This window comes from Pongo pygmaeus, chromosome 5, assembly GCF_028885625.2.
Source record: "Pongo pygmaeus isolate AG05252 chromosome 5, NHGRI_mPonPyg2-v2.0_pri, whole genome shotgun sequence".
Lineage (NCBI taxonomy): Eukaryota > Metazoa > Chordata > Mammalia > Primates > Hominidae > Pongo > Pongo pygmaeus.
In genome coordinates, this window is record NC_072378.2 from 151,081,751 (window position 1) to 151,108,057 (window position 26,307).

At 41.5% G+C, this 26,307-nt stretch overlaps 1 protein-coding gene across 4 annotated transcripts in view; it reads left to right on the top strand.

Moving 5' to 3' along the window:
- The window catches only part of PLEKHG1 (pleckstrin homology and RhoGEF domain containing G1), a 242,938-nt gene that overhangs the window by 13,104 nt on the left and 203,527 nt on the right, over positions 1-26,307 (top strand). Inside the window, exon 1 of one of the 4 annotated variants that reach the window (XM_063667109.1) lies at positions 25,894-25,933. The exons of the other annotated variants lie outside the window; for them this stretch is intronic. The gene's annotated coding sequence lies outside the window, so the exon portion shown is untranslated. Of the gene's footprint in view, positions 1-25,893; positions 25,934-26,307 lie in introns of those variants that run through there. 4 annotated transcript variants of the gene reach the window in all.

Here is a 26,307-nt window from a genome sequence, read left to right on the forward strand (position 1 = left end):
AGATATCAGAGTCTTGCTGTCTCACTTCTTTCAGTTCCCTGCCCAGGTATCCCCTTATCAAAGAAGTCCTACTAACCATACTTTATAACATGCAAACGCCTGCACCTTGCAAGTCAGGTCCTTCTCACCCCACTCATTTTTATGTATGGCATGTATCAACACCTAACCTAGGATACATTTGCTTAGTGAAAACAGAGACTTTATGTGGCTATGATATTTCCAATGCCTTAAAATAGTGCCCAGTGCAGAGAAACGCTGAAACACTTGTTGACTAAATAAACATCACTTTGGCAATTGCCCTCTCATGCCTCTGAGTAAGTTCTGATTGTCTGATTCTGTGATACCAAGTTCTAGAACAGAGAGCAGCCGCCTAAGTGCTGTGGGTGCGAGGGGAAGGAGTAGAGAACCTCCACTTTCTTCCTCCATCCTTGCCCGCACTCTCCTGGCTTCTGAAGAGGCTTCCATGGGAGGGCCGCCTGGCTTCTTGGCCTCAGTGTCCGCTCTCCAGTGCTGTCCTACCCAGAAAGACTTACTCATCGCTCTCCCCGCATCTGCCCTCCACTCCGTTCAGGTTACTCCTTCTTACTCTGCCTTATTCCCCGCCAGTATCCTCCAGCACCAAACAGCATCTCACAAATGGCAGACACCAGAAAACATCAAGCCACTGGTTTATTTAGGTCTGCGTTTTTTCTCATTTTCCAAATGCTACTTATCCATCACAGTAGGCAGTGTGGTTTGATAGTTAAACATTTAGACTCCGAAGCCAGACTAGGTGGATTCAAGTCAGCTTCCAGCACTTAAGGTTCTCATGACCGTGGGCAAATTATTTAGTCTCTCCAACCCTAGAAGCATCATCTTACAGATGATGGAAACAACGCAACTTTCTGCGGTTATAATGAGGATTAAATCCAATCATTCTTTAACATGATTGCAGAACCTAGTCCTAACTAACATATAGAAAAAGTTAGATAAATGTTAGCCATTATTTTCATCAAAGTTTCTTTAAAACTCACATCTTGCATGAAGCTCAAATTACTCTCTTCTTTCTTAGAAAATTATGTATCCTTTAATTACCATTTTATTTGGTTACATGTGTATTAATTCCTTATCTAATATAGGTTAACCCATCTGTGCCTCATCTTTATATGTGAAATAAATATTACATGCACATAGAAAGATCGTATTTATCCACCCACCTCTTAGCCTTGTCCACCTCTCTTTCCTGGTCTATTTTTCTGCATAGCACTTATGTCTGTCTGATTGACATGCCATAAATTACTGTTTGTTCAATATCTTTCTAAGCTCCTTGAAGGGAGGAATTCATCTTCCAATGAAGGAAATTTCTGAATCAGCATAAGTAGGGAAAATAGCATAATGAACCCCCACATACCCATCTTCCAGATTCAACAGTTATAACCATCTTACCAATCTTGTTTCATTGGTTTCCCCACTCACCTCCTCTTCTGGTTTGGAATATTAAAAGCAAAAAATCCCAGGTGCCATGTAATTTTGCCCACAAATACTTGAACATGTATTTCCAACTGATAAATCTTCTTTATAACCACCACACAATTAACACCTCTAATAAAAATAAGTTATATAGTACAGTAGTTCCTAATATCAACTCTTACCTTGTCTATAGTCAGATTTCCTTGTTAAAGCAGAGGGTTTTGGTCTATTTTGTTCACTACCACATCCGAAATGCATAATAGGCACTGCAGTATTTAAATGGATGGATGAATGGGTTGTATTTTGAAAGTTATTTTTGGAAGTCAGCACCACAAAAAATATTATAAATGCTGATTGTGATCTTGGGCTCATAAAAGAAAACCTACTTGACTCACAATGTGGCAGAGATGTACGATAGCTCTAATGTTTATGAGTGCTGTAGAGCTAACACCTTTAGAGCTCTAACTTGGCCTAGGCTATCTTTGAATCTGACTCTATTGCCTCAGAAGGGTCTGAAATGCCACCTGTCCTCCCCTTCTTGAACAGGCAATGAAGGTCACGTAGTTCACACTCACAGAGTTGGATGGACTCTTTTGACTAGGAACCGTACTATTTTCTAGCTAGTTCTTCATGCATAAAATGGGGGATGATTATAACTACTGTACAGGATCATGATGAACACGTAATAATAATGGAGAAAGTGTTACACAGCACTTGGCCTTTAGCAGCTGTTTTATGGACAGTGGTGGTCTTTCCACTGTCACCAAGCCGCTGTTGTTGGTAACCAAAGCCAGAGTTCCCAAGACAGAGGGGAAGTCCCCTGACAGTTGGTTGGGTCAAAGGGCTACCAAGCAGAAGCTGGCCCTCAGCAGTGTCATCTCCCCAGGCCTCCCAGGCCCTCCGTCCACACTCCTGGCTCTCCCTCACTCTCCGTCACTCTGTCTCATTCGTTCTTTAGGGTTGACTCTGCAGCGTTCCTCATTTTTGCTGTGGTCTCCTGCAGAATGGAAAAGTTGTGTTATAGTCTTACTTCTGGTCAGTGCACCACCCTTCTGAGAGTTTTTACTGGATAGTTTTTACTGCTGTTGAGGAGACTTAAAGAAACACTTATATATTCTCTTTTGAGTAAACACTAGGGAAAATTAGTCATGTGAAAATCAGATTTTGTGCTATCCTGTAAGTCTAGAGGATTGTATCACCTCTCTGAAATTAGAACTGTATTCCTAAAAACCCCCGAATAAATGACCGAATTGCCCTTTAGATTCATATCCAGGTGAAATTGTTGTCAGGCACATTGGGCTCCTTAATAAAATTTTGAGGTCACAAGTAGTCATCAGTAACACATTGGCATTTCTCTAAATCAGTTTAGATAGAAGGTTTGTTTTTCCTCTCTGGCATTCATCTGATGCTTAGAAATGCCTTTGCGACTTCATGGTTTGAAGAAGTTGCTCTGTACTTCCAGGACCACACCTTGGTCTGAGGCAGATTATCTGGTATTTGAGATGAATAAAGCTCTGGATAACCTATAACCTCAGCAGAGCTCAGTCCCCCTCCATAGCACAGAGGGATTCAAAGCATTAGACCAACTCTGATAACTTTCTACTGGAATGTACACCATTGAGCTTTCTTCTCTGATATGTCTGTGGCCCTACCCTCAAGTGCACCCCAAAGCCAGAGTTCTCTGTTAACTCTCCCTTGACCTTCTTTACTCCTCCAAAAGCTGGCACCTGGTTTATTTCTCATTTTCCTGCATTGCAGCCCCTTCTTCTTTCTAAATCTCCCGAATATAAATCTGATCTATTGATTTAAATTCTCGTAACAGAAAATACCATACAGATATTAAATCACATAGGCTAGAATTTCCTGCGAGAAGAATCAGACTGAGAAGGGATTTCAGTGGCCGAGTCTACTATAAAGAGTAGAATGGAAATTCTACCGAGGAATAAGCAGACCGGATATGAGGACAATGAGGGCAATGGAGAGGGGAGGAGGTGGTTAGGAAGCTTTACCTATGGTTCCCACTGGCCTCCTGCCTTGCAGTTTTCTGTTGTACCAAGAAGTAGCAGATGCTGGACTGATTGGTACAGTGGTGATGATAGCTTACATTGACTGAGCACTTACTAGTCCAGGTGATGTTCCAGAGGCTTGGCATATGTTTACTAATTTCATGCTCACAAGAACTTTGAATATATGCAGTTATTTCCACTTCACAGATGAGGAAACTGAGGCAAGCAAAAGATGAGGTAACTTGTCCAAAGACACCCAGCTAATCAATGGCAGTGTTGGGATCAGTGCCCAACAGACTGGCCCCAGATCTCAAGCTCATAGTATGCTTGGTGTTATGGGCTAGGACTGCAAGTAAGAAAAAAAACAAACAGTGGTTGAGAAGAGAAATTCACTTTTTTGCCCCACAGATCTTAGTCGCTCCAGGGCTAGTGTAGATGGATCTCTGCAATCAGAGACCAAGGTCTCTTATCTTATTGCCCTGAGACATGCCATCTTTGTTATAGGCAGCTACATACCTAGTTAAAATTGAGGATGGTATTGTTGTAGAAGGAAAGAGTAGCTAGTTGACAGACCACTCACTTGGGAAGAGAAAAGGAAGGTACCATTAGAAGATGTGGCAGTTGGGAGGGAGGCAAGGATGCCTTTGGCCAGGATTGCTGAACTGTACTGCTCATGTGCCTTGCAAAGCTGGGGCTCATGTTGGCTACTAAAGTACTTGATCAACTATTGAGGTGTCTTCTCTAGAGAAAAAAAAGCCATATTTAAAATGTTTAACTTTTGGTGGGATGCCCCACTTAAGTACAAATAAATACTAGAGCTAGTATTTAATTAACAACTAGGCATTTCCAATGAAGATTTCATTTTGGCAAGGGTTGTTTACTGAAAAATTCAGAAGCATTCTCTTCTGGAGAGGAAACGTCTAAAGATGTGAGTCTTCTTAGGTTATCAATCTTTCACGGTGACATCAGGAAACCCTGAAAACTAATATGCACCTACTTGCCTGCTTCAGCTTACTGTCTTGTAAGAACATGTTCATCTCACAGAGAGGTGTACTAATCAGACTCCTGTTTGAAAGACTGAATTTGTTAAAGAAATGATTGAGGTTGCAATATTCTCAATCTATTATGATAAAAATCATTGGTAAATGCTGAAGTTCTAGAATTATGACCTCAATTGAGGGAGATGTGATTTAAATATTGAGAAGATTAAAAAGAAAATCAAGAACTTGGAATATAATGATTTTTACCAACATTAAGAATTTGAAGAAGTGTAATTAATTTAAGTTGTATATTTTCAGATATTTAAATTCTGTGAATTTTCTTGCATTGCATATTCCCAGAGAATTACAGGAAATCCTTTGTAACAGGGTATCCTGAGTTTGGAGGGTTTGTTAAGTTAAAAAAACACTCATTTGGTGGTATGCTTCTGGTGAAGATTATAGAATCCATTATGCTTCACTGAGTTTGAAGAATAACAATCACTTTAATCACACTTGTTTTCATGGTGGCCCAGAGAAGAATTAAGAGACTTCCTTTTTAAAAAGTTTTTGCTAAGACAGCGCTTTTATCCTCCAGTTGAGTCAACGGAATTGTTTCTATTGGAATTTCAAAATCAAACTTGATGCCCTAGTGAAATTTAAAAGTAAATTGATGAGAAGTAATTAACCAGTTAATTACGAGTGTGGCAGAATGCACTTGTACTTTTAAATGTTTTTAATGACCTCAAAAGTCTGGAGGCTTTTAGAAGAAGACTGTTAATGTCATGAACCTTTGGAAGTAGAGACCTCCAAATCTCCTTGTCTCTGTTTCCCATAGAACTCAGTAAGGTTTGGGGCTAATTTGAAGGTGTTTATCTCTTTCCGGCTGCTGAAGAAAGTTGAGAACAGTGATCCTGATGGTGAGTGGTGAATACAGCTGCCAACTGCTCTAAGTCAGCTTGTGAAGCCAGGCAAGAGAGCCTTCACCAGGGCTTAAAATGCAGAGGATTTCCTTCCATTCTTTGAGGACATTTGACAGACAAACCTATTGCAGCTTATTGATGGGCATATCAGCAGCCATTGTTTTGTGTAAGGCCTGGGGTGTGGGAACAGGTCTTAAGGGGAACAAGAATACATTGAAACACAGGAGCAGTGGAAAGCTTATATGGTGTGTGCTGGTTAATGTTTAACAACCTACTGGAATGGAGGTGGGAGACTCAGCGTGCGTGTGAGTGTGTATGCACACATGAGCCATTACATTTACACACATATACATATAAGTTTATTATAAATTATACTCATAGAATGTGTGATACAATTTGCAACTAGTAATTTATATTGATTCTCATAGAAGCTGTTGTTGATGTTTGCAAACTTTTTATGTTAGTAACCGACCTATTAATAGGTGAATGTAGTTTTGACCTGAATATTGTTTGATATTTTCTTTTACATTAATGAGTAAGACAAAAGTGAAACAATGAAGATGATGTCAGAACTTTACTCATTTGCCAGTGACATGAGTGACTCCTCTGCTGAATTGAATGATTGTTTTTGAATGCTGGATGAATATTTTGGCTTTTTCTGTGTGTGCTATTTGTACAACATGGTGGCTACAGACACAACACATCTTTATGTTTAATCTGTATTATTAACATGTTCTCCAGGCCTGATTCATAATGTTTGCCAATATCCATGATGTGGAAATATTCCCACTGTGGCCGATATCAAGCTGCCAGTGTGACATTAAATTCAGAGTGGGGAAGATATGTGCAGTATTGCACCGTTTGTCTAGTATCTCTACCACATAGATGCAATAGATGTAAATAACCCTAAGAGCATAGATAATAGTAAAATGCAGGGAAATAATTAAGAAGTGATGAGTTTTGGGCATTATACCTTTGTTTTTAATAGGATTTATTTAATTTTAAATGTATATTATTTACTCTTTAATAATGGCTTTAACACCTGGCTTACAAAATTTCTGACATTTAACAGCTGGCTTTTGTGAGTTGGTACAGAAATAAAAGGGAAGAAATGATAGAAAGGGGAAAACAGGCTGGGTGCTGTGCCTCACCCTCAAAATCCCAATGCTTTTGGAAGTCAAGATGGGGAGGATAGCTTGAGACCAGGAATTCAAGACTAGCTTGGACAGCATAGCAAGACCCTGTCTCTATAAAGAAATTTTTTTAAAAAATTAGTCGGGTGTGGTGGCAGTAGCTGTAGTTCCAGCTACTCCAGAGGCTGAGACTGGAGGATTGCTTGATCCCAGGAAGTCAAGGCTGTGGTTAGCTATGATTGCACCACGCACTCCAGCCTGGGTGATAGAGTAACATCCGGTCTCTAAAAAAAGAAAAAGAAAAAGAAAAAACAGTTCAGACTTACTTTAGGAACAGATCCTAGACAGTTTGACTCAAATGATGGCCGTTTCTCAAAATTCAACGAGAGATCCCTTTGAGCTAGAGACGTTTGGGTTTAGGGGAGGGCATTCAAAGGTCATCTGAGTTCTGCACTCAGTTTCTCCTCCCAGTGGTCTCCTTTGCACTTTAGCACCCCTGCCTGCGTTCACCTTTCCCACCTCCGCACCTCCCTGCCCTGTGCCCCATAAATGCTGTTGCATTCTTTCATTCTCCCTTCTTCTGCCTTGTAGAGTCTTTTTAAAGCATTCTTCATCCTTGTGTCTTTCTGATGTCCATCATCCAGCTCGGGAAACCAATGACTCCAAATTCCTGCTGCCTTGGAGGGCAATAGAAACTCATACAACTGGTTATAGATGTTTTTCTGACACAGTTTCATTTGAATTAATTGAGTGTTGACCGCTTTATTCCTGATACCCACTGAGATGCTCCATACCAAGGGAACAGATGATGAAGGGCATAGAAGGCAGTTTGGGAGCAGGGAGCTTTTGCAGACATAAGGCAGCTTTTATGGAGCAGGAGTGAGAGGAAGTACAGGGGTAAAGAAAATAAAATGTGTGCTTCTGGATGCTTTCTTTAGCCAGTCGTAAAAGAAAAAATGTTCTTTTTTCTTACCCCCTTCTACATTATGTTCTTCACAGCTCCAGTGACCAGGGCTTAGGATAGCGCTACTCCGCTTCTCATAGGAGCACATGGTAAAAACCAGCTCTCAGTTTTGGCTGAGATGACAGATCTTTTAGACAACAGCCCATTTGCTGCTTGACTGCTTATAGTTTGAGGGCATAAATTGATCTCTTTTTCCTAAAAGGTGTGTTTTGAATTAAGGAGAGTGTTTCCATACGTTTTTGTTACCTCATTAACATCAACATTTATGCTGCTGCATTTTCTCTATATGTATTATCTTTCATTTGGTCACAATCACACAATCATTACACATTTCATATTTTTGTTTTTTGTCTTTGTGTTTATTTTTATTGTGTTGATTTTCTTGTGTATATTTTTTATAACTTTTATTGTGTTTTTAATCTGAAAGGGGATTTTCGTGTGGGTGAATGGAAAGAAAAACAACAATTTCGGTTTGATTGTTAGAAATAATTCTAAGTCTGTATTTCCCAAAGTCCTTCAATGGCCCTGGGCAGGGAGCCCTGAATACTAGGAGGCCTGACAGTGTTTCTCTCCAAGGAAGACACCGCTACTCAGAAGCGCCTCAGCTCTGCTGACTCCAGGCTGTGCCCAGGCCAGACCTAGTGGGTCTTGATCAGGGAAGAGATTGCTGCAGCAACCTGGCCTGTCCTTTGTCCCCCTAGACCCCTTCAGTATTTGTGCAAGAGGGGAAGGGCTCTATGTAAACACTGTCACTCCCTCTATGGCCATCGGGCTCTCCCCACCCACTTATTCCAACTGGAGGGTAAACAGAGCCAATTGTGTGTTCTGTTTTGCTTGTCTTTTAAATTGCCAGATCTTACTGACTTGACTTACCTATTTTCAAAAATTGGTCTATTTCTGCTGTTAGGAGGACTGTATGTCTATATGTGTGTTCATTCAGGCATCAATCAGTTGCACCATGCATTTGGGATATAAGGGAGACAGAACGGAGGCTCTGCCCTCGTGGGGTTTGCAATCTCTGCACAGACATTACAAACAAGGGAACATCAGATGTTATGAGAAATGATCAGTGCCATGAAGAATGGGAGAGGGAGTGAATTGAGATTGGAGAGAGTCTGTCTTAGGAACACCCAAATAAAACCTGTTTGTTCATAACCTGAAGAAGGAAATAAAATGATACAATTTATCCTGCCTCTGACAGCAAGGGAAAATCTTCGGCCTCTCTTGGATTGAATCTCTAAGTTCCTGACTTTAGTCTCTCTGTGCTTCAGTTTTCTACCTTTAAAATGAATTTAATAATGGTCACAAACTCCTGGAGTTGTTGCAAAGAGTCATTAATACTGGCAATATGCTTAGAGTGGGGCCTGACAAGTAGAAGTAGTAGGACCTGATATAATTATGTACAGGAATGATGGTTGGTGAGGGTCCAGCATTTGTGCAAGAAGGCCATGTTCCAGAGTGTCAGACCCTGGGGCTGTTGCTTTGCTGGGAGATAATAAAAGTCACAACCTCTCTGAATATCAGCTTCCCTTTTTGTCACATGGGATCCTATTAGTTGCACCACCTCAGAGGCTTTTGTGGCACAAGTCAATTTTTTTTTTTTTTTTGAGATGGAGTCTCACTCTGTTGCCCAGGCTGGAATACAGTGGCACAATCTCGGCTCACTGCAACCTCCACCTCCCGGGTTCAAGCGATTCTTCTGCCTCAGCTTCCTGAGTAGCTGGAATTACAGGCATGTGCCACCACACCCAGCTAATTTTTCTATTTTTAGTAGAGTTGGGGTTTCACCATGTTGGCCGGGCTAGTCTTGAACTCCTGACCTCAAGTGATCCTCCAGCCTTAGCCTCCCAAAGTGCTAGGATTACAGGTGTGAGCCATCATGCCTGGCTGGCACAAATCAGTTTAAACACAATAAGCCAGCAATTTGAAAACTGGGAAATACTAAATGAGTGTAGATGATGTTATTGAGCAATAACAGGGACCATTAGTGACCTATTTGAATATATGGTTATGAGTGCTGTCCAAATGTACATCTGTCATCATTTGTGCTACACATCTTGTTCTGTTTACTTTGATGTCTGTTTTCTGCTAAGGTAACATCTTATGACTTGAACACATTACAGTTCACTACCTGGTCTTACCGTGTTGCATCCAGAACTGTTGTGTGAGTGCAGTTAACCTTGAGCTGTAGGTAAGAGATGCACATTTGAATCCAACTCATACTTGAGTCTCTGATTCCCTTACTTCTCCCTAACACCATCTCCTCCTCTGAGAGCTCTGTCCACACCTGGGGTCAGCTTGGTCGTGCCAGCCAACACTTCATGTTATATCAGACGGAAGGAAGCAGAGAGCTGAATGAGCCTATCATGCTGTGGGGTCTCAGATGTATATAATTTTGTTAAGTGAATGAATCTCAATAAAAGCCAACATGTTATATGGGCATTTATTGTATGCAAGGCACTCTTCTACATGCTGTGGTGAGTGGTAATTTTGGCCCAAAGGTAAAGAATAATAAATTAGTATGTTATACTACTTTCAGTAACAAAGAGGCAACATTCCCAGCCTTAATTTTTTTTTAGTTTGCAAAAATCAAAATGACTAGAGACACCAGGCTGTGTTTTAGTGTGTGGGCAGCTTGGTGGGTCACCCGTCCTGTGCCTGCACCCCATTCCCCATGGGTACTCTTTTGGTGCCAGAGCTTCTCAGGCAGCATAGAGCCACCTCCAGAATTCTCCCCATCCTACCACAGTTCTGAGTTAGGTTACTGGGATGAACCCTGGAGCCCACCCTTCAGTAATGAGACAATACTCAGATGCCATTTCCACCCCTCGCCAGCATCCCCCTCCCAGTGTAGACAGAATTAGTAGGAACCTCTGACGGATCCCCTAATCACCTCCAACAGGTTTTGTTCAAGGACAAGTTACTTCTACAGGATGTGTTCATCTAGGCATCCTCTGCCCTAGGTTCATTTCGTTGTGTTGGTGGTGTTTTGCCACTGCAGGAGATTGGACAATTTTTCTATAAGTTGAAATTTAAAATCAGCAAGTGTTTCTCTCAAGATCTCCTGAGTTCATAACACCATGTAAGACCCTTTTAGAAGATAGAAAAACAAAGAGGGAGTTTTGTAGTGGCATCCCCCCCTCCCAGGGAAAAAGACTTGGTCAACTGCATTGTTTGAGCCAGTCTATTAGAGAAGAGGGGAGGTGGCACTTCCTTTTGTGTCCAATAGATATGGGTTCTTAATGAGCATCTTTTTTTTTTTTTTCCTCTCTGTAGGAAATGAGCCCAGAAGCTTGTTGAGGCCACTTCTGCTTCTGTTGTTTGTGTTAAGTATCCTGTATGTCAATGACACATTCTTGAGGTTTCACTTCTCCCTACCCCAGGCCTCACTTGAATATAATTCATCACATGACACTGAAATCACATCTGATGTTATCATGCCTTCAACCACACAGGTGCAGCCAGAAAGAGGAAAACAGATGGGAAGTCTTGTTTTGTTTCATTTTGCAAGTTAAATAACCTTGGGGAAAAGCACTTGACCTGGTTTTGTGAGAGCTTGGCTGTTGGGTTCTTCAGTAGTGTTTTATGAGGAGGTAGCACCTGCGTCCTCCATCAGCACCCTTTTAACGGGCAAGCACGTCACGCAAATAACAAATGTTGCATGCCTTTTATGTGTCAGGCAGCCTGTAATGATCAGATGATGAGGCAGGTCAACTGGCATTCTCTGTAGTTTTCCAGTGGGAACTCCAGGTCTCAAACTCACGTATCTAGTAAGTAGTAGAAGCAGAACTAGAAATTAGTTCCCTTCCCTTCTAATCCAGTGTTCAGCCCTTGCGCGTACTGCAAATGGACAGCAGAGTTGGCGCCAGGCCCTCCATGTGTGCACTGTACAAGTGTGGTGCTCTTTTTCAGCCTGTTCACGGGGTGTGTGTTTGGATCGCATGGCCTTGCCACCGCCTCTGTCTTCATCCAGCCAGACCCACACGTTTGTCATATGCCTCTCTGAGCATCTGAGGCTGCAGCGACCCATTTACCGTGCTGCCCTGTGGTATTGGGCTTTTGGAGGTCACTGTGCATGTGTATGTATGATGAAGTTTTATATCAACCTAAAAACACCTACTCAAGGAGGGAAACAGAATCTTCAATGTGTCTTAAATCTCCAGTTAAGCTGTGCACAGTGGTTACAGAATGTCACAGCAGTTGAGCTGGATGCAGTAATAACACCTTATCAGATTAATGTATTAGATTATAGGCTTCTTAAGCTTCTGGAACCATAGCAATGGCTAATTGAAAAGGATCATCTATGTTAGGCACAATCCTCATGTAAGATCCTGCAGTGACTACATGGTGATGTAGAATTTATTACACATTTCTCATTCTGAGCCTCATCCCTGAATAAGACCCTAACCTCCTGTTCCAGGTCTTTCTCCCAATACTGCCCTATTCAGAGCCCTGTGCTCCAGGCAGTCTGGAGGTGCCTGGGCCTTGGGGGTGCTGCTGCCTTCACTCGGGGCCCTCACACCCTGCCTATCTCTGCTTCTTGTCTCCAGAATCCTCCCCTCCCCAACAAGGGACTCCCATTGCAGGCAACCTTGCCTCTCCCTCTCACACCCTCAACACTTGAGCCCCAGTTTTCCTCTTTGCTAGGCTCTGTAAGGATAAAACAGCACCTCGTAGAGTTGTTGTGGAGAACAAATGAGTTAATTTCCAAAGTGCTTGGTACAGGGCCTGAAACAAAATAAGTACTTAAATATTGGCTTTGGTTATGAATAAAAATGATTTTATCATGTGCCTATCACCCCCATTCAGACTCTGTAACTCTTCATGAGTAAAGGAAGTCTTCCATCCTATGGAGCACCTAGCAATGTGACTGCTATAGGACAGCCTCTTAAGAAATTCAGCCAGGACAATTTTAGTTTGCAAAGTACAGTAGGGGGACGATTATCATGATGGCTCCTGGAGGCATAGCCACCAGTTCTTCATCCTTAACTTCCAACAGAAACCTGTGGATTTCTGTTTGGATTAAGGAATGAGAGGGACATTTGCCGAAAACTTTCTATGCACCAACACTTTCATAGAATTTTTTTTTTCTCAGTTGTCACCACAGTCGGCCTCACTTCAACAACAGCAGGCAGTGTTGGCTGGTGTCTCTGATGAGGAAAGTGAAGCCCAGAAATAAGGAATTCACTTCAAAGGCACCTTGTACCAATTTCATACTTGAAATCCAGTTTGGCTGAAATAAAAGCCTGTGATTTTTTTCATAACAACTAAGTATAATGGATAAAATTTGGTTAATTAAAGATTTTTTTAGGCCAGGCATGATGGCTCACTTCTGTAATCCCAACACTTTGGGAGGCCAAGGTGGGCAGATCACTTGAGGTCAGAAGTTTGAGATCAGCCTGGCCAACATGGCAAAACTCTGTCTCTATTAAAAATACGAAAATTAGCCAGACTAAAATCGCCCGAACCCAGGAGGCAGAGGTTGCAGTGAGCCAAGATCGTGCCACTGCACTCCAGCCTGAGCTACAGAGTGAGACTCCATCTCAAAAAAAAAAAAAAAAATAGATTTTTTAAAAACTATAAAATAAGTTTAGAAGAGTATATTTATTTGCTAGGTCTACCATAACAAAGTACCATTGCCTGGGTGGCTTCAATGACAGAAATTTATTTTCTCACCGTTCTGGAGGCTGGAATTCCAAGATGAAGGTGTCAGCAGGGTTGTTTATTCTGAGGCCTCCTTTGCTTGCAGATACCGTCTTCTCCCTGCGTCGTTACGTGCTGGTCCCTCTGTGTGTGTCTGTGTCCTGATCTCCTCTTAGTATGGGAACACCAGTCATAATGGATTAGGGCTCATCCTAAGGACCTCATTTTACCTCAATCATCTCTCTCTTTTTTTTTAAGTGACAGAGTTGCGCTCTTGTCACCCAGGCTGGAGTGCAGTGGTGCAATCTTGGCTCACTGCAACCTCTGTCTCCTGGGTTCAAGTGATTCTCCTGCCTCAGCCTCCTGAGTAGCTGGGATTACAGGCATGCACCACCATCCCTGGCTAATTTTTTGTATTTTTAGTAAAGATGGGGTTTCACCATGTTGGCCAGGCTGGTCTCGAACTCCTAACCTCAAGTGATCTGCCCACCTTGGCCCTGCAAAGTGCTGGGATTACAGGCATGAGCCATCATGCCCAGTCTTCAATCATCTCTTTAAAGGCCCTAGTTCCAAATAAAGTTACATTCTGAGGTACCGGGGGCTAGGACTTCAACATATGAATTTGGGGGAGACACACTTCAGCCCATGACAGACACAGCTGGATATTAGATGACGTTATGGAATTCTTGGTACTTTTTTCAGGTATAATAATGGCTTGTGGTTCTGTGGGAAGATGTCATGGGGGGATGCATGATGAAATATGTTGGGATGAGGAATGATAGAGAATTGCACATTAATTTCAAAGGTTCCATACCAGCAGAAGTGTTTGTGGGGGTGATGAAAAAACTGCAAAGGCACCACGTTGGTGAGTAAGTTATGCAACATAGGCCATTGTGGGGCGGGGGGCGGAGGGTCTGTTGTACAAAATGCATAAGATCTCCTGAGGGCCAGCAAGAAAGACAAAAAGGGTCTGTAAGAAGGTTCATATTTTGTTTCCATTAAGGAATAGAGAGAGATACTAAGGCACTGTAGATTTGCCCAAAGAAAGGGTGTTATCTTCAGAGGCCTTCAGGCGAAGGCTTAGAGTTCCCTGGCCAGCTGAGCTTCAGTGTGGTCTCTCCTGAAGGAGAACTCGCCATGCTGACATTGGACGTTCCATTGACGCCTCGGGATCAGGAGTCTGTCTCGATCTGTGTGTCTGCCTGCGAAGGGGCGTTGGGGACACCAGAACATGTGCTCTGTCTCTGTATACTGCCGGGCTCTCTGGAGTGAAGGATAAATCTCCGGCCTGCTGCACCATGTTGGTTAATTCACATTTTCTGACCCTTCAAGGGCTTCAGATGTACCCTGCTGGCAAGCATTTTTTGTTTCTAAGGTTCATTCATGACACCACCCAAGATAAGTAAAGCTCTTTGAGAAGGTGCGTATAAATTCCATTTCAGAAGGCTCAAAGGCATACAAACAATTCAAGCCCATCATTTGAGATTCATGAAGGACAATATCCTATCAAGAGTTAAGAGTAGTTCCATTCCATTTGCATACCACACTGTGCGTGTGTGTATGTGGGTGTGTATATGTGTGTCTGTGCATATGTGTGTGTGTATGTGTGTGTGCGCGTGTGTGTGTTTTGTATTTTTACCCCCACTGTAGGTCTAGGTTACATGAAACTATAACCTGAAGTTAAATATCTTTGTGCTCAACCATTAGTAAACTCAGGAAAGCTTGTGAAAGAATAGTAGCAACTAAACCATTCTTTATAGTGCATGGGACATGTTGGGAAAAAGGGGCGAGGGAAGGCCACTACTGGGACTCTGGGGTGTGGTGTGATCTCTTGTAATAGATCAAGGGAAGAAGAATTTGCTTGTGAACGCTGTTTCAAGAGATGTGATACAACAAGTTAAGTCAGCAAGTCCATATCAGACATGTTTGTTTATACTGTGTCAAATTCTGGACAAGATATTTATTTGAAAGATAAAAAATATTTAGGTCTTAAAAGGCATTTTTTTGTGGCAGTAAGAGATGTCAAGTTTTTAATCATTTTTCTTCCTAAGCTGTATTTAAAAGCTGCAAAATCTCTTCTTAAAATATACTTATGAGTGACTCAAAAGCATCACTTTACTCCTTAATTTTGCTAACACTGCAATATTCTCTGTTCTGATTGAAAATTTTTCTTCAAAAATAAGGTTATCAGGGTTTCTTCCCCTCAGAAGGGTGGACATTTCCACAGATTATTGTGGTGCAGGTCCCAAGGGTGAAGAGAAACAAAACTTGAGCTTACAAATAGCAGTGGCCTTTTAAAAAAAAATCAACACCAACATCATTTTTGAGAATAAAACTTAAACATCTGGTTTTCTTCTGGGAAACTGCACTTCTTTTTTTTAACCATAATCTTAAAAAAAAGTATTTACTAGTCCGCAAGCAGGAAGTTAAGAGAATGACTGCATACCTGAAAAATCCAACATTGACACATAGATTTTGTTTTTTAGGATCACAAGGATAATAAAACTGGATATAAATGTATCCTGCCTGGCAGAATTGCATATAAATATCTGTGTCAACATATGTTTGCCACAATTAGGAAAGGTTTCCATCACCCTCTTGCCTTGAGCACTAGTGGAAGAGTTTATTGCCATCTGTGATCATTAGAAACTGAAATCCAAGATTACATAGATATAATAAACAACTGCTGCCCTGTCTTCCAAACATGCTGCTGAGTAATATGCAGGGCGTTTTATGGGATGCAGACTTCATTCTGTTTTAAGAACTGATATGGGCCTACATTAATATTTATTTTAATGATATCCTGTAACCACATGATAATGGGATTTTAAAATAGAACCCACTCTTATACAGAATAAATAATGTGAATTCAACTATTCTTATATCTGACATATGGGCAACAGATTGAACTCCAAGTGAATGTTTTAAAGGTTTAGTAATACTGACATGATTGTCAGAGGGAAGGCTGTTGCTGCAGTAAAACTGGCAATGAAGCAATGATTTAAGCATTTGAACTCCCACTTCCAGAGCTTTGAAATGTTATATGTTTCTGGTTGTTTTCTGCTCTGAGTGGAATTTTCTGTTTTACTGTAAATTGCTGCTGCTGTTTAATACGTGTATATTTTTCTTGGTATAAATTTCAAAGAGGATGTTGACCCAGTAGAAAACCCCTTCACTGTAAGAAGAGCAGAAAGTGGCAGCTTTCCACACATAAGACTGCAATCCTGGTTTTTCTTTAGATTCCTTTGAGATCAATTTTCAAAGAGTCCTCAGCAAATGGACATTTGTTTTAGGATGGTATGTAGGTAGGAAAACACACACACACACACACACACACCCGTCCTTGCCCTGCTGCACTGAACCTTCTATATCTGGATTAAGTATTAACTTGACTTGAGTGAAAGGACTCAGGGTTGAATTCATTTAGTTAAATGGAGTTGGTTAATATTCTGTCCCTACTATTAATGATGTTATAATCTAGCAGAGAGGATAAACAATTGCACAGATTACAGTATTCATTGTACTATCCTGTACGATAAGAACCTGTGTTGTAGTAATAGCCCCAGGTAATTAACTGGTTAGAGAAGCACTACTCCAGGTAAGAATGTAGTGCTGTCATCTACATGCAAAGATGATGAGGCTTTGCAGAGGACTGGAATGCAATGGAAATAGAGAAGTTCATCCACAAGCAAATGAGTGTGTGCATATGTGGGATTTGGGGAAGGGGACATGATGAGAGAGAAGAAACTGAGGGTTCTAGCCTGGAAGACTAGACCTCCATTGGCCACAGTGGAATAAACAGCCATGGAGCCTGTTTGGATGTAAAGGGTAGGATTCACCAGCACCAGTTAAGAGCTAGAGATGACTTCAGTACACACAGGTGGTGTGTTCTTCGGCCAGTCTGAAATAAAGGATTGGACACAGGAACACATTGCTGCTTGAAGTGATGCTTCCCACAGCCATTTGACAGTATCTGTCAAGGCCTCGAAGGTACTCTTTGACTCATTTTTAGGATATACACTAAAGAAATAAACCTTTCTGTACACCAGATTCTACATTGCGGCAACATTTAAACCTAAAGCCTCAACACTAGAGGGTTGGATAAGTTATGGAATATTCATACAAGGGACTATTATATGCAATTAAGATTTCCCAATAGCAATGATAAAATTAAAACCTTTAAGACGTGTGACAAAGGAAAGGACAAAACCAACGAGAATCATCCTTTTTTTTTTTTTTTTTTTTTTTTGAGATGGATTCTTGCTCTGTTGCCCAGGCTGGAGTGCAGTGGCGCAATCTCGGCTTACTGCAACCTCCGCCTCCCGGGTTCAAGTGATTCTCCTACCTCAGCCTCCCAAGTAGCTGGGACTACAGGCACGCAGCACCATGCCCAGCTAATTTTTGTATTTTTAGTAGAGAGGAGGTTTCACCATATTGGCTCAGACTGCCTCAGTCTCCCAAAGTGCTGGGATTACAGGCGTGAGCCACTGCACCTGGCTGAATCATCCATTTTTTTAAAGTCTATACTTCATAGATTTTCTGTGATGTATTTCCTTTGATGGCAGGAAATCAGACCAAAATAATAATGATAATTAGTTATCTTTGAACTTTCATACTTTGATTTTTATTTTATTTATACTTTTCTGTATTTTGGGAGATTTTCATATTTTTCAAGGTTTCTACAATTAGACAAAGAATATTTTATTTATAAAGTAAAAGTTAAAGATATTTATCTGGGCAGCCTTTCCCTAGCAAGTGTGATGGAGGCCATAGGCTATTTGACAGGGGATTACTGATGATGCCATTCTTTATATTTGAATGGTACTGCCCACAGTGCTCTCTTTAAAGCAGTTTGTACCTCATTCAGCAGGGAGGCCAGAACATGGAAAGAATGGTACCTGGGGAATAGGTCCTGGTTAAAACATTGACTTTACTCTGGTTGTGATGCGAAGCCCCTGGTGGAGTTTGAACCCAGGATTGCTGTGATATTGTATATGAGCAGAATTACTTTAGCTTCTGTGTGGAGAATCAGTGCTGGGGAGGCATGCATATAAGCAAGGAGATCAGTGGCCAGGAGGTGACTGTAGCAGTCCAGCTGAGAGCTGATGGGATCTGGGATCAGGGTGAGAACTGAAGAAGTGGTGAACCATGGTTGAGTGTCTGCTGAGAGTGCAGCCCACAGGGTTTGTGGGTGGCTTAGTTGTGGGGCATTGGAAAGAAAAAAGATAAGGGATGAAGCCAAGGGTATGATCCTGAATATCTGAGAGCAGTTGACACCATTTTCTGAGGTTGTGAATGCGGGAAAGGCAGGTTAGCAAGGGGGAGAAACTGAGAATTAGGCTTTGGCTATGCTAGGTCTGGAAGATGCATCTCAACTTAAAGTGGTGATGCCAGCTAGGTACGTGGATGTGTGAACCTGGTGCTCAGAAGAGGGGGCTGGTGTGGAAACACACACCTGAGAACTATCAGCAAATCAATGATATTTACAATCACCGGGCTAGATGAGGTATCAGAGTGTGATAGAGAAGAGGTCAGGAGGCTGATCTCAGGGCACCTCAGCACTTGGAAGATTCAGCCCAGGAAATGGGGAAGGAGCTGCCAGCAAGGAAGGAAAGCCAGGAGCCCATGGCCTTCCAGAAGCTCAGTGGAGAATGTGCATCCTAGCAGCTGAAAAGTAAAGTAAGATGAGGAGAGTCAATCATTGGATTTTGCAGTGAGAAGGTCGTTGGTGGCCTTCATAAACCGTTTCGATGGAGCGGAGGGGGCCAAAGCCTGATGATCCTTCTTAGAAGAGAATGCTAAAGCTGAAGCTCTCAAAGATTTGAGCAAATACTGTGGAAGAGTAAGAGAGCCAAGAAAATCTATGCCCAGGAATCCACAAGCTCACTTGTGAAGCAGAGGTTTCTGCATCTTCTGTGGCTGTGTCATCTCAAGGCTTCTAGATCCTCCAGCCTGTTTGAAATAAATATATACAGCAGCTCCAATTTTTCAACTCCTGTCTCTGTCTCTCTGTCTCTCAATCTGTGTCTTTGAATTAAAACCACGAAACCAATTCCACCTTTTTTCCATCTAGCACCCTCCTCCCCAGGTCTGCGTTTTAGGCAGCTTTTCAGGTGATGGACAGACAGGACCGTGGGGAGTGATGCAATGGGTACTGTTGTCCTTTTGGGGACACCCCATCCCCTACACACAGGGAGTATTAGGACCTTGAAAGCCCAGCATGACAGCCACACCTTACACCTAGTGGAGTCGGACAGAGTCTTGTGGCTTGGACACTGATCATAACAGAAGCATCTTTAGGTCAATATGCTGGAAGTAACTGAACAACACTGTGCAGTTCAGTTACCTGTAGGAAAACTTGCAGTAAGACTTGTAGGAAAATACAAGTTCTAACCTTGCATTTCAGAACTCTTCTTTACCTGCTACAGTGGATTCGGGGGTTCCCCTTCCCCTTGCTGGCAACCGCTCCCCACCTACGGATGCTTCAGAGCATGGTTGGGTTCCCAAGGAGGGGAACAGAGGGTAGGACAGACCTGGGGGAGGAGAAGAGGATGTGGGCTAGTGGAGGGCTGTGAGCAAGTAAGGGGAAGCCCCAGGAAACTGGGCATAGGGAACTGGGCATCGGGCTTTCTAGCGGCCTGCTTCCTGCTAGTGCTGTCCTGCCCCGGGCGCTGGCTGGCTGCTTCCTCGGCCACTGCCACCAACCTGTCCACCAGAGCTTCTAGGCTCTCTGGCCTTCTGAGAGTCAGAACAGTCTCACAATCACAACTTCAGGACTCTCTGGTTCCTACAACAAGCAGGTGGCATTTGACATTTTCTGAAGAATTTTTGCTACAAGTAGCAAAAGGTCAACAGTTTAAAATTTGCTCCTAAAAATGTGCATGTTGTAATGTTCAGTGAAAAAAGAAAAAGGTCAGAGTACACGAAATTGTTTAATCTCCATTCTCTATTATAAACACACAAGCAAAGCTGGAAGAAATCACCAGGGTATGGGACATGATTTTCTCTGGCTTACAAGTGATGGTTTTTCCTTGCTTTTCTCTATTCTCTGGACTTTTTTAACAGTGGGGAGTTGTGATTTTTATAACTTGAAAAGCAAATGTAAAGATTTCTTCCAAAGTTTGTCTTTTTGTCTGCTTTTATCATCAGCCTTGGCCAACTGGACATACATAGGGCTGCTCTCAGGGCCTTGGGTGTCTATGGAGGACAGTCAGACTTGGTGGCCTGGGCCTTGGTCCTGGGCAAGGTGGGCAGGTTGGAGAGGCCCCCAGGCGAGTATTGCCTGCATTGGCCATACCCTTCTACCTGGCCTCTCCCTTTTCCTCCATGCCCTGTTCTCAACAGGATGACAGGAACACATGCAGGCTGGTAACAAATGTCCTAGGGCCATTATTCAGGAGCAAAAAACAAAGGAGAGAATAATTTCACAAACACTTATTCTTACATGGGTGACAGGATACTGATAGTTAAAAGACAAGGAATGGGTAATTGAGGAGAACTTTAACTTCAAGTGATGTTTTAAAGAATACTTTATAAGACCTTCTGCCATGAAATGATACATGTCACTAATCGCTGGTTTAATTTGCCAAAAAGTTTCTGGGGAAATGAGCTTGAGGATCAAAGACTAAAATTTGCATACATCTCTAGTATGATTTCATTTGAATTTCCCCTTTCTAACTTAGCTGATATTTTGCTAATGACTTCTGTATTTTCGCTTTTAAACTGTTCTGTGAAAATACCTTATGCAGTGCTTTCTTTAAAGCCCCATTTGTTTACTTTTACTAAGCTGAAAGCACACTTTACGTCTGGGAGCAACCAAATAATGGATTTGCTCTCCTTTGAAGACTCATCATTCAGTTAAACATTTTTGAATAATGACAGTGGGTCTTGGGTTTCAAAGATGAGACCCAGTTTCTGCACTTGAGGAAATCACAGGTCTAATCGGCCGGCAACAGTGTCATCTGGAAGTGCCGGCTCAGGGATGCCGTCCTGACGGAGGTCATGAATGCTGGAAGTGGGTCTCGCAGGGTGAGAGGAGTCACCAGGTAAAGATGGGTTGGAAGGACCTGGCAGGCAGAGCAGGGAGCAGGACCCAGTCCAGGGCAGCAGGGAAGGGGGAATCCAGGCAGAGCTGATTCCAGGCAGCTCAGTATTGCTAGCCCATGCATCCTGAGACTTATCCGAGTCGCAGGTGAAGCTGGTGGGAATCAGGTAGAATGTGGAGCTTTAGCTGGGGCAGGGTTAGCCAAGAGCCTGTCCATGGAGCTGCTCTCTGGGCACTGGGAAACATAAGTCTGGAGGCTTTGGCTGCAGCTGCAGATAAAGATGCAGGGGCCTCTGTCGATGGGGGCCTCAGTCATCTCAGAGGTGGTGCAGAGCGTAGAAGCCTGACTGGGGTCAGAGATGAGGAAGGAGAGGGTCAGAAACAGTGATTCTAAACCAATTTGGTTGACGCAGAAGATACTAATGGCCGAGGGGAGGAGAGAGGGAGCGTAGGCTCTAAAGGGGAAGCTTGTTAGGAATGATCAATTGTCTCATCCTACGTGGAGGCTGAGAGTCAGTGCAGAGGGTGAGTTTGGATGTGTGGGAGGCAGCAGTGTATGGCCGAGATGGAGAGTGCTGGTGACCAGGTTGCCCCTCCGCAGTTCTGACTGTCCCTCTTCTGCACCTGAGGGAGGAGGGGAAGAAGAGTGAAGTTGAGGCTGGGTGCGGTGGCTCAGGCCTGTAATCCCAGCACTTTGGGAGGCCGAGGCAGGCGAATCACCTGAGATCAGGAGTTGGAGACCAGCCTGACCAACATGGAGAAACCCCGTCTCTACTAACAAAAAAAAAAAGCCGGGCGTGGTGGCAGGTGCCTGTAATCCCAGCTACTCTGGAGGCTGAGGCAGGAGAATCGCTTGAACCCAGGAGGCAGAGGTTGCAGTGAGCTGAGATCAAGCCATTGCACTCCACCCTGGCCAACAAGAGCAAAACTCTGTCTCCAAAAAAAAAAGAATAAAAGAAAAAAAAGAACTGTGATCAAGCAGCCACATGGGAGGTAGAAAATAATATGAGAATGTAGTAAAATGTGTGGCCTAGGGTAGGCTAGGAGAGCTTGATGGAGTTGGTGAAATTTTAAAACAGTAGTTGGGGAGAAAAAGGATGGGACGCTCAGGAGGCACATAGTATGCCCTCAGTATGTTATCCAGTGCCACACTAACTTCCACAAAAAAACCACACTCAAGACTAACTTGAAAAGTGCATAAAGGTCAGAAACTCAGCTTTGGGATAAAGCATTTTTTTGTAAAGAATTAAGTGAATAAAAATAAACATCTAAAATATTTCAACTGAAAGAAAAAATAGATTCCCCATCATTAGAGCCAATGGTTTAAATTCAGACATATGGAAAAATTTAATTTTCAATTCCAGGCTTTAAGCCTAATTCCGAAAGAAAATCCATTAAAGTAATGAAGTAATAAAACAATTGAACAATAAAGCTTGATTTTGTAGAGAATAGAACAAATGCTTGGAGATACGTCATCATCTTCGTGCTTGTGGATTCGTACAGACACCAGCATCTTTGCCTAAAAGTTGCAAGGCTGTGGTTTGTAGCTGACCTCAGAGTAGGAGTGGGTAGGAATTTACAGGATGTTATTCTTCCAAGAAGAGTTGGGAGCATTTTTGGGGGATGTAGAAACTTAAAACAATCCAGGTGTTAAAGTAGTTAAGGGACTCTTTTTCTGGAAAAATAATTAGTTCTCAAATCTGTTTAATTTGAATATTCAATAGAGCTATCACCAGGAACCAAAGGAAATGAAAATGAGGGGCAGATATGGTTCCTACCCTTAATGGGCTTATCACAGAATGCATTGACTTTCACACAAATGTTTTACATCATTTCTTTACCTTTACTCCAGCACATTCCAATTAGCTTCCTGGAGAGCAAGTAAATTGCAGCTTTCACAGACTTTTTTCTTTTTAAATTTTGTTTTTGGAGTTGTGGAGACTGTGTGCTGCAAATTTTGCTCTTGATAAATGACATTGAAATGTTTTTAATGCCCTGAGATAACTGAATGGGAATCTTAATAGTCTTCTAATTAAAAAGAAAAATAGAAAAGTCATGGGTGGACATTTTAGGAGTGTAGTTCTGTTGTTTCTTGTTTTGGAATTTGTGGATACACTAAGTGTAATTTGTAATTAAAAACAATTGGGAAACAAGCATCTACTTTGGGCTAATTTTGTTCTTAATGTTTCTAATCTCAGCTGTCTTCACTTATAGGACAATAGATTAGCTTACCTGGAGCCACATTTATAAAAAATTATTTTCATGAGTTCAGTTATATTAGTTATGATCACATGCATTTCCAATGCGTATTTGGCATTTTTTGGTTTTCTTAGTTGCTAGACTCTGGATTTTTAAGATAATTGATTTAACAACTTTTCAGGGAGCATAAATAAACTGTTAAATGTTCATGTTAATTATAAGCTACATCCTGATTTCAGGTATGTTTTTAAAACACTGAGTATCTTAAAAAAAGGAAACCTGATAGAATTGCAGTGATCTGGCCGGGACTCGTTAAGCAGTTAAATATATTAAGGCCCCTGGTTTCATGCACTGTACAACACTCATAATGGATGTTGATTATATGCTTGGTAACTAGTGGCTTACAGAAAGCAGGACTATGGGCTTTTTCTATTTTGAATTTAAAATAAATATTGTATCTTTTGGGTGTTAACAGAGGCATTTTTGAGTTGAAGAGTGTGAAACAATTATTATCTTTATGGTGAGTTACTATTTGCCGATAAGTTAATGGCTTCCTGTGCAAATAACTGTGGAGTCAGCATACCTAAGACTTGAGTTTTCTTTAAAGAAAAAAACATTGTATCTATAGATACCTCTTCAGGGTCATTACACAAACTTCAAAGTATTAATGCTCATGAAAAGACCTCTGTTTTGAATTTTTTCTATAAGTAACAGTTTTGCCATAAAATGGCCAGATCATTGTATGTAACTCATGACTTTTTTTTAAAAAAAAAAAAGCTAGTGTAACACATGACACTCACACACAGCCACACCTTTAGAGAGGGAGAGAGAAACAGCATTGTGTCTTTTGAGCCGTTTTGACATGGATGAACTCTGGTTTCTCCAGCAGTAGCTGTGCTGGCAATGTGGAATCTAAATGGCTTATTACTGTAATTAACGTGGCTCATTTAGTCCCTTTTTTTTTTCTTCTTTTTTTGGTTCACTAGGGTCTTCTTGTCCTTTTCTGTGATCATTCATCCTTCACAAGAGTACAGACATGGCCCCTGGACAGAAGAGCAGATCTTCCTGTCCTTGGTTTGTTTATACCCTTGCTTTCATATCAGAGTTTAGATAAAAATCTCTTATTTAATCATTTTTAGTTGGCTTCACATGTTTGGAGTTCTAGGTTGTCCTAATTTTGAAATATTCTCTTTGTTAGAAGTTAGATGCCTCGTGAATAAGAGTTGACCCATTGTGCTCTAAATGGATATATTGTTTTAAAAATCTAAAGTTTGGAAAGGGTGAAATCAAATATAAAAACCTCATTCCTCAAGTACAGTCACTGCTAACAGTTGCTATATTTGTCTCGTCTCCAACTTCTTTTCGAAAGCATCTATTGAATCTTGGTCTGAAAAATGACATTAGCATCCTTTATTCATTTCTTCTACCCTATGACTAAGATGACAAACTAGTCCTGGTTTACACAGGACTTTCCCAGTTTTAGCTCTGAAAGTCCCATATTTGGGAACCCCCTTGGTCCTAGGAGGGTCTATCACCCTACTCATGACCTCCCAATTAGCTAGACTCTGCCTATTACAGTGTCACAGTTAATACACTTATTTCTTATTTCTATAGCCTAACTATGAATATGTTTTTTGTTTTGTCTCTGAGTGGCTTCTGAAAACCTAAAGCCATTATGCAAATCTTATTCACTGAGGAGCCAAGTAGTAGAATTAGATCCATAGAGAAAGAACTCCCATCATGGGTCATGAAATTTTGCCACTTGAAGGAGATTTTCCCAGTAGCTTCACTTCTTTATAGACATTTCTCTGCTTTGGGGTTATATTTAGCTTTTACTGTTTTTTTTGTTTGTTTGTTTTTGGGATTTTTTAAAATTTTTTTATTTCCTGTCATCCTCTTCCTTAGATTCCTTTTTTCATTTGGTAGGCTCCTCCCTTAACTTTTGATGTATAATATGCATAGATGGTAAGCACTGTTATTGCATGTTTGAAAATGTCTGATTTTGCTTTCACACTTGATTATTTTAGTCTAGATTCAAAATTACTGTTTCTGAACTTTGAAGGCATTGCACCTCTGACACCTACAATCTAGTGAAGCCAATAAGTCTGATGTTAGACTTACAACGTAGTTGATTGTGTGTGTGCATGTGTGTGTGTCTTTTTACCTCTTTGAACCATATAGGACTTTTTGCTTTATCCTTAGTTCTAAAATTTCACCACTATCTTTTTGTCATCGGTCCTTTTATTTTTGAGCTTTATTATCTGAAGTCTTCTCTAGCTTAGGATATTTTCTCCCCACTAATATTAATGTATCTTCACCTAGAAATCGAGTAGGTGGATTTTAGGCCTCTTGGAAGCAATTCTTTCTTTATTATTTTCCTTCTCTTTGTTTTTTATTGTATGTACTAGAGATTTCCTTGGCTTAAATTTTCTAGCCTACTGAATGAGGTCTTAGCCATATAAATGCTGTTATTTAGTCCATTAGATTTATGTTTTGGCACTTACTTGTTTAAAATCTGAGCGCTTTCTCATTCTCGTTATTCTTTCCAGGAAAGGGGTGTGAATATCTATGGATATTGCCCTGGACGTTAAGAAGGTATGGTTCTTCAAAGATGATCTTCTTGGATTGCTTAGAATTTTTATTTTCCAGCATCAGAAGCACATACTGAATTTATTAAATTTTAGATAGAATGTATTTCTGTTTTCCACCAAGGCCGCAGCTCCGGCTAAGTTAGGTGTCTTATGGCTCCTTGGAACGATTTAGTCTTTCCTACCTCCTGTGCTCTCATGTCGTTTTTTAATGTGTTTCCTTCCATCTCCCAAGTCTTCTGTAAAAGCTAGTCCAATTGCCCTCCTTCCACCTCAAGTACACAGAAGGTTCTGGAACGCCACCCCTCCCCCTACCACTCAGCCAGAAGCTGATTTTCTCCTAACATTCATTGACCCTTGCTTGAACCTTTCTTCTCATTG